The sequence below is a fragment of the Telopea speciosissima genome, chromosome 3 (genome assembly GCF_018873765.1).
Source record: "Telopea speciosissima isolate NSW1024214 ecotype Mountain lineage chromosome 3, Tspe_v1, whole genome shotgun sequence".
In the NCBI taxonomy this organism is placed as follows: Eukaryota; Viridiplantae; Streptophyta; class Magnoliopsida; order Proteales; family Proteaceae; genus Telopea; species Telopea speciosissima.
The window spans coordinates 68,415,358-68,422,827 of NC_057918.1; positions in this window are offsets into that span (position 1 = coordinate 68,415,358).

Genomic DNA, 7,470 nt, shown 5'->3' on the forward strand with positions numbered 1-7,470 from the left:
TGCATGCAACCCTACCCACCCCCTTTACGCAACCCCCGCCCTACCCATCTCACTCTCTACAACACCATCCACCCCCTCTGCAACCTCTTTGACCCTAGTGGAGTCGAGTTGACAAAATAAAGAGGTGCATATGGCATTCCCTTTAATTACTGCAATTTCCAACAAAATCTACATGGATGGCCTCCTCTCTTTCACTTCTTCTGTAGAACTTTATCCACATTGATCAAAAGTACTATGGAATCGTGAGACACACCAAGGATGGAAATCTCTTCACCCACTGTAGATTAGTGGGTATCTAAGGGTAAAACAGGCATTTCATGTCCACTCTCAACGTCATGTCAGTAGTTAACATTGGATGGCTAACGGTCAATTAGTTTAGCAGGGTTTTGAAACTAGAGGGGTGTACTGAACTCATTCACTCTTTGAAACCTTGGGTCAATTTGTATTTAACGTAAAGTATAAGGGGTGTACGCATTATTTACCCTAAATTAAGAGAAGGGGCAAGAGATCGTTGTCTAGTCCTGGTCCTGGTCCTGTAGCATCCGCACAACTGCACTAACGTGGGGGCCAATAAGAATGCACATGGAAGCATCAACATATATGCCATTTTTTATTTCATGGGGGGTAGGGTGGTACTTTTGCACACTCCTATGATTGATCGCAGGAGCTATGCGACCAAGTATCATTCTTTTTCCCTAAAGGGAATTTGTTCTTACAACTTAACTATCAATTTGATCAATATTTTCAATTGATGCAATCAAATAATTTCAATTTCATAACAACAAGCTATTTATTAACTTACGGGGAAAAAAAAAACATAACCACACACCTTACAAAATAAAAAATCCACCTAATCGATTTCCTGCACCTCCCCTCATTTTCTACCATGCGACCAGGCAGCAGCGTTCTTCTTCCCTTAACTTATTTTAAGAAATTAAAATGGATATCTAGAGAGAGAGAGAGAGAGAGAGAGACAGAGAGAGGGTCGAACCATGGAGAGCAGAAAAGGGTTAGGATTGGGGTTAGGGTTGGGTTAGAAAGGGCCTTCAACGCAAGGTGTGAGACTGCAGTAATAACGTGGATAAAATAGTAAAACACACGATTAACCAGGAGAAGAATAGTTTCCCTGCTGCCATGAGAAGGTAATATGGGAAGCAGTTTTTTGTACGGGAGTGTGCCCTACGCCAACACTCCCATGTGTCTATCTCTCTCCTCAATAAAACAAGGGGGCAGAGGTGTCTTTTCATATGGGGAGGAGACTAGGAGAGAGATAGACTCATGGGAGTGCTGGCATAGGCCACACTCCCGGACCCTATCTTTTTTATTATTTCAAAAGCATTTTTATTTAAGTTGTGATATATGTTTAGTTGTGTGGTGTTTATGAGTTGTTGAGTTGCATTTTATCTATTTGTTTTAAATTGTAAGAGAAAATTTCACAGACACCCCCTATAAGTTTGTCGTATATCATGGACATCCCAAAAACTATCAAAATATCAACCTTAACCTTAAGCACAGTTAGCAGTTAGCACTCAAAGTTGAAATGTCCATTTTAACCCTGGCAGTGAAAGGAAATGCCATGTAGAAAACAAGGAAACAGTCTCTGTTTTTACGGGTAGCAAGAAAGCTGCTATTTTCACTAGCATGAGATACTAGTGAGAGCATCTGTGACCCCCCTAATTGTTCTCCGACGGTTTGTTGGCCTTTTGGTTGGTCACCGAATGCAGTTTCATTTAAAAAAAAAAAAAACCGAGCGATGACATGGATGTTTGAAGAAGAAGATTTAGTTGGGAAATTGGCAGGTCCAGCTGGGAATTTTGAGGTCGACTGCGTCACGGATTAGCCGTCATTAACGGTGCTGTAAACTTTGAAACCCGTAGGGTAATAAGACAGTTACAGAGGAGTTAAGATAGTGGCATTAAACGTAATTATCTCACCCTTCAAGGGTTATGTTGTATAGCTTTATTCATTTATAAATACATCACTCGTGGAGTGCTCTCTCAGTTGAGAGAATTCATTTTCAGTTTTCTTGTTCTTCTCTGTTTCCTCTTATGGTATCAGAGTTGTGAAGAGCGGACCTCTCACAATCAACAATGGTGAACGTGAATTCTTCTTCTTCTTCTGCGTTTCCATGTCCAAGCAATCTCAATGTTGCAAACTTTGTGACGATCAGGCTTTCTTCAACAAACTACCTTCTCTGGGAGACACAGATCCTTTCGCTTTTTGAAAGTCAAGATCTGTTAGGGTTTGTTAATGGAGAATGTCCTACTCCTGCTCGCGAGATGGTGGACTCTGAAGGCAAATTGGTTGTGAATCCAGACTTTCAGTCATGGATTCGAACAGATCGACTTGTCAAGGCATGGATCACAGGGACTCTCTTCAAAGAAGTTCTAGGTCTGGCCGTTGCAATCAAGTCCTCTTCAGACCTGCGGAGCACTCTTGCTGCAGCATTTTCACAAGCATCTGAAGCTCGTGAATTCAAGTTGCTTTCAAAGCTACACTTTCTGAAGAAAACGGAGTCCACATCTCTGTCCTCGATCTTGATCGATTTCAAGAATGTGTGCGATCAGCTGAGCTCAATAGGGAAGCCTGTTCCAGATCAAAGAGCGGTGTTCCTGCTCCTTATAAACCTTGGATCAGCTTATGAAACTTTTGCAACTACAATGCTTAAGCCGCCTATGCTGAGCTATCAAGATCTGATTCCATTGTTACAGAGTCATGAACTGAGAAACCGTGGCAATCTCACTGATACTAACAGTCCACACCTTGCATTTCTTGGAGCTAAGACCTCCAAATCTGATGGTCAATCTCATTGAGGACAAGGGAGACGTGGCCAATTCACCTCTCGTGGTAGAGGTTTTATTCAAGGTTCTCAATCCTCTGTTGACAAGGAGAACAAAGATGTCTCTGCTTCTTCTCAGAGTTCTAAAGGTTCTACTCAGCCTTATCGTTCAGTCATCAATTGTCAGATTTGTCATAAACATGGACATGGTGCACTGAACTGTTATAGCAGATTTGATAACAGTTACCAGGCTGATGACCTACCTCAGGCACTTACTAGTTTACATCTGAAGAATTCTTAAGATTCGAAGTGGTTCCCTGATACAGGGGCCACTGCTCATGTCACGGATTCAGCAGGTAAGCTTCGTTCCCTTACTCCTTATAAAGGTTCAAGCACTGTTATGGTTGGTGATGGTAGCCATCTCCCTATTACACACACTGGTGATTGTTCTATTTCTGCTGGTAATGCATCCCTACCTTTAAAGAATGTCTTACTGGTGCCATCGATTAAGAAAAATCTCTTGTCAGTTTCTCAACTAACCAATGATTATCCTTGCACTTTTGAGTTTGATAAATCCGGTTTTGTGATTAAGGATCTTCACACTAAGAGGATACTGGCATCGGGGAGTAACACTGGTGGTCTCTATTCGCTAGATGGTCTTACTGGAGTTGATTCTTGTACTGCTCAGGATCCTCAGGTCCTCTTTTCTTCTAGGTTTCAGTCTACCACTGAAGACGTATGGCACCAGAGGCTTGGGCATCCTCAAAGCCGTATTCTGAAATATCTTGCTAATAAGAGATTAATCTCTGTTACACAGCCTACTAGGCACCTATGCACCAACTGTGAACTTAGTAAAAGTAGAAGACTTCCTTTTATTAGTTCTTTCACTCGTTGCAGTGCTCCTTTAGACCGTACTCATTGTGATTTGTGGGGCAAGGCTCCTATTGATAGTGTTCAGCACTTTAGATATTATGTCATCTTCATTGATGATTTTTTGAGATATTCTTGGTTGTATCCTCTCAAGAGAAAATCTGACTTTTTCTCTACATTTCTGAAATTTCAATCTTTGGTTGAATGTCAATATGCTACTAAAATAAAAAAATTTCAATGTGATGGTGGTGGTGAATTTTCTGATAAAGCTTTTCTGTCTCATATGGAACATTGTGGTATTGTAAATCACATTTCTTGTCTGAGGACACCAGCGCAAAATAGTGTGGCCCAAAGAAAACATAGACATGTTGTTGAGCTGGGCCTTGCTATGATGTATGCGGCCTCAGTTCCTTACAGGTTTTGGGTGGAAGCATTTGCCTCGGCTATTTTCTTGATCAATCAATTACCTTCATCAGTTCTTGCGATGGATACTCCTTTGCATGTGCTCTTTCAAAAGCATATTTTTGGTTCATTGTGTTACCCATATCTGAGGGACTATGCTTCTCATAAGTTTACCCCACGGTCTCTACTGTGTGTTTTTCTAGGCTAGGCTACAGCGACAAATATAAAGGTTATCGGTGCCTTCATCATCCCACTGGTAGGGTCTATATCTCAAGACACGTCGTCTTTGATGAATCTGTTCTACCCTTCCAGCATCTTGATTCTTCGGTACCACATTCTCTAGCTTCTGATGCTAGTAGTTTTGCACGATGGATTACACCTAGGGACACTCCTATGCCATTTACAGATGTAATGGGGCCTACTGGTCCTTGGTTTTCTGGGCCTTCTGACTCGGCTTCTCATTCTGTGGCTTCACAATCTAGTTTACAGCCCATTACTGTTGCTATACAGCCTAGTCCACACCCCGTTTCTGTTAAGCCCATTGCTGTCCAACCTATGACACCTCAGCCTACTATGCAGCCTAGTCCGCAGGCCACGATTGATCAGCCTGGGGTCCAGCCCGTGGCATTTCAACTTGTTGTACAGCCCAATACTCAGCCAACTGCTCCATCTTTTCCAACTGCTGGTTCTGAGCCCACTCATACAATGGTCACCCGGGGCAAAGCTGGTGTTCGAAAGCCGAATCCGAAATATGCACTTGCTATGTCTTCTGTTATTCCAACTAAGCCCACATATGTCAAGGCAGCTCTTAGCCATCCGGGTTGGAAGGCCGCTATGCTTGAAGTAATGGCAGCTTTGGCCTCTAACCGTACCTAGACCTTGGTTCCTAAAGACTCTTCTATGAATACAGTGGGTTGTAAATGGGTTTTCAAAACCAAACTCAAGGCTGATGGGTCTGCTCTCTACCCCGGTCTTCATGTCTCAACCGGCTGGTTTTGTTGACAAGTCACAACCCGGGTCTGTTTGTCGCTTGGACCGTGCCTTATATGGACTTCGTCAGGCCCCTCGCGCCTGGTTTGATTGGTTCAGTGCCTTTCTCCTTGAGTTTGGTTTTGTGTGTTGCACCTCGGACTCATCCATGTTTGTGTATCGCTCTACTGGTCGTGTCTTGGTTCTACTCCTTTATGTGGATGATATTGTTCTTACCGGAAATGATTCGAGGTTTTTGGACTCTTTTATCACCATGTTGGGCAACTGATTCTCTATGAAGGACTTGGGTCCTCTACACTATTTTCTTGGTATTGTAGTGACCTCTACTACACAGGGGCTGTTTCTTTCTCAAAAGAAATATGCCACGGATATCTTACACAGGGCCCACATGGTTGATATCAAGCCCACTGCTACGAATATGGTTCTACGGCCCGATTTATCATCTGACGTGCCATTTCATGATCCTTCTCTTTACCGTAGTCTTGTTGGGGCCTTGCAGTATCTCACCATGACTCGCCCTGATTGGTCTTTTGCTGTTAACTCAGTGTGTCAATATATGCATGCCCCTACAGAGGCTCATTTTGACATGGTGAAGCGCATACTACGTTATGTCTGTGGTACACTTGACCGTGGTCTTCGCATTGTCCGGCATAGCTCTCTTGATCTTTATGCCTATTCGGATGCCAATTGGGCTGGATGTCCTGTCACTCGTCGCTCTACCACAGGCTTTTGTACCTTTCTTGGCTCCAACTGCATTTCTTGGAGTGCCAAGAAACAACCTACTATTTCTCGGTCCAGTACTGAGGCTGAATATCGTGCTATGGCTTCTACCTCTGCCGAGCTTACATGGTTAGCTTTCCTTCTGCGTGATATTGGTATTCCCCAGCCACGGCCTGCCTTATTGTTTTGTGATAACTTGAGTACACTACACTTGACTGTCAATCCGGTCTTCCATGCTCGTACGAAACACATCGAAGTGGATTATCATTATGTTCGTGAGAGGGTGGCTCTCGGTTCATTTGTCACACGCTATGTCCCTTCTCATCGACAGCTTGCGGATGTGTTCATCAAGCCTCTTGCACGGCGTGAGCTGGGCCTTTGCTCTCGGCTCAGTTTGCGGGGGGATAATAAGACAGTTACAGAGGAGTTAGGATAGTGGCATTACATGTAATTATCTCACTGTTCAAGGGTTATGTTGTACAGCTTTATTCATTTATAAATACAACACTCGTGGGGTGCTCTCTCAGTTGAGAGAATTCACTTTCAGTTTTCTTGTTCTTCTTTGTTTCCTTTTATACGGGTTTTCAAACACTTACCGGAATTTTTTTTTTGTCAGAGGTCCGCCATGGATTTAGCTTGAAGTCCACAGCTATGATCATACTGCGTAGTGCACACAACATGTTTGAGACTCTGAGTGAATAGTGTACCAGAAAGAGTTGACAATGGTTCTATTATTTATCTGGGTAATGACACTCTTTGTGGGGAAAAAGTTGTGATTTTTAGGGAAACTGGTCGAGTGAGAAAAAATAGAGACGACGATGCAGAAAAAACTTGGTGTTAGGTAAAAGTGAATCATGGTACAGTTAACTAACACACACTCAAATATCGCCAAGAAAAAGGAAGGAGAGATTGAAGATTGGATGATAATAACTATTTAAGGAAAGCCCAACAAAGTTTTTCTTTTCTCTAATGAACAAAAGACCATGTTTTTCATTGACAAAGTCTTTTAGTCTTCCAAGGTTTTTTCAAAACCGTTGGTTTTACTTTACTCGTTTAAACTTCAAATAAAGTATGTCCTTCCCTTCTGTTCATCTTCACTTTTCCCAGTTCTTGAACATAACTACGTTTCTCCTCCGCCAACTTTGCCAAGTCAAAAGATCCAAACGCACATCAATCCTATCCCATGTCCCATCTCTTAGTCTCACCTCTCCAAATTAGCTATATATATATATATTAAGGTAGTTTAGCATTTCAATAACAATAGTTCTTCGTTGATAAGACATTAATTTTCTTTAATTCCATGAACTAAACAGGTTACTATTGACATTAATCTTCTTTAATTCCATGAACTAAACAGGTTACTGTTTTGTCGTTTTGGGGAAGAAGAGGGAATATTTCTTTCTATTTTCCTTAATTCTTCAAAGCATGGAAATCAAAGCAAATATGGCGCCAACAAATCAGTCCCCTTCCCTGTTGTTGCTTCTTCCAGCACCCTGTCCAGGCTGCACGTGCAGCGCCGGACACAGTGAGGCTTGAAAAGACCGCCTCACCTCTGCCCAAGTGCCTTGCCCGAGCAGGAGTGAGGCGGTCTTTTCACACCTCACCAAGTTCGGCGTGGGCAGGGTGCTGGACAGAATCCTTTTGGCCAACGAAGATGATGACGAGAATGGTTTGTATTTGAGGTTTTTACTATTATGGGTATTATGGGA